The sequence below is a fragment of the Chrysochloris asiatica genome, unplaced genomic scaffold, assembly GCF_000296735.1.
Source record: "Chrysochloris asiatica unplaced genomic scaffold, ChrAsi1.0 scaffold00307, whole genome shotgun sequence".
In the NCBI taxonomy this organism is placed as follows: Eukaryota; Metazoa; Chordata; class Mammalia; order Afrosoricida; family Chrysochloridae; genus Chrysochloris; species Chrysochloris asiatica.
Window position 1 is genome coordinate 1,878,901 of NW_006408825.1, and position 1,956 is coordinate 1,880,856.

The window sequence follows — 1,956 nt, forward strand, 5'->3', positions numbered from 1 at the left end:
GATGGCACCTCACAACAACAACAACAACTGGAAGCTGTTGACATAAGGTCTTGAATATGGTGCCTGATGTTGTTTGATATTTTTCAATAACTGCTGTCTGATACTCATTTGCTGCATGTTCTATGATTTTAGTAACGGCTTGGCAGTTTGGACTACATTTGAAACAATACTGAATCCCATACATCTTTATTACTAACCAACTGAACATTGTCATTTTCATAATAGTGAACCTGAATCTTAAGCACTCCAACCACTTGGGTCATAGGAGGTGTGATGGTGAAATTTTACTATGATCTCCAATAACTATTCCAGAAGTCTTTAGATTAAAACTATTGGCTTTCAACACATGCAATAATGGTCTGTTGCCCTTCTGTAGTTACAGCATAAACAGAACAGAAGTGGTTGGAATAATATTTCATATAGGCCTTTAGAACACTGTCAAAGGATTATCTGCAAGACTTCAGGCATCCTGTTTCCTCTTGTTGGAAGTCACTTGCTTCTTTTCATAAGTGATCAAATTTAAAGGAAATGTCTTGGATATAAAACATCTGCTGTTACAAAGGTCACAATATTCTGTAATTAAGACCTGATCTTCATATCACTCTGTCTTCACATATGGGAACTGATTCATGTTATACTGGGCATATTCATGTGCTACACCTTGCCTGAAGAGATTATCATTATTAAGTAGTAGTCAAGCATCATTTCTTACTTCAGTAAATTCTCCTGGCTGTGCATAAATGATGAATTTAGCTGCTATATATTCCTTCTCCTTATCCTACACCTGATCCTCAAGTGGGCCACCTTAGGCTACTACTATGGTATTTTCTATAGTCTCATATGCATGTGAAAACTGGACAATGAATAAGGAATAAGAATTGATAGATTACAGTTATGGTATTGGAGAAGAATATTAAAAATATCATGGATTGCCAGAAGAACAAATATATCTGTAATATTCACTCCTCATAAATGTGAGTAAGTGATCTCCATACTTTGTCATGAGCCACGCAGTCAAAAGTCTTTTCACAGTCAATCAGTCAAAAGTTAATATCTTTCTGACATTCATTGCTTTCAGCTAGGATCCACCTGACATCAGCAATGATAATATCCCTCATCCCACATCCTCATCTGAATCCGGCCTGAACCTCTGGCAGCTCTCTCTCATTGTACTGATGCAGCCATTTTTGTATTACATTTAGTATAACTTTACTCAAATGGGATATCAATGATATTGTCCAATGATTTCCACATTGCATTGGGTCACCTCTCTTTGAAATGGTCACAAAAATGGGTCTCTTACAGTCAGTTGGCCAGGTAGTTGTCTTCCAAATTTCTTGGCATAGATGACTGAGTGCTTCCAGAGCTGCATCAGTTTGCTGAAAGATTTCAATTTATAATCCACCAAGTTCTGGAGCCTTGTTCTTTTCCAGTTCCTTCAGTGTAACTTTGACTTCTTCCTTCAGTTTCATTGGCTCTTGGTACTGCTACCACTTTAAATGTTTGAACACCCACTACTTATTTGAATACAGTGACTCTGTGTATTCCTTCCATCTTCTTGTGATGCTTTCTGCATCATTCAATATTTTGTCCACAGAATATTCCAATATTTCAAGTCAAGCCTTGAATTTTTTTATTCAGTTCTTTCAGCTTGAGAAATGTATAGTGTGTTCTTCCCTCTTGGTTGTCAAATTCCAGGTCTTAGTAAATTTCATTTTAATATTTCACCATGTCTTCTAGACATTTCCTTTGACATTTTCTTTCCAGCTATATTACTTCCTCATTTCCTCCATTGGCTTTAACTTTTCTATGCTTCTGAGAGCAAGCTTCAGAGACTCTTCTGTCATCTGTTTTGGTCTTTTCCTTCTTTCTCATCTTAATGATCTTTTGATTTCTTCCTATGTAGTGGTTGGGACTTGAAACATTTACTTATGAAGATCAAAGAGCACAGCCTTC

At 36.6% G+C, this 1,956-nt stretch overlaps 1 pseudogene; it reads right to left on the reverse strand.

The window, feature by feature from the left end:
* LOC102811472 overlaps positions 1-1,185 on the reverse strand; it is a 1,772-nt pseudogene extending 587 nt beyond the window's left edge.
* Positions 1,186-1,956: the final 771 nt, after the last annotated feature.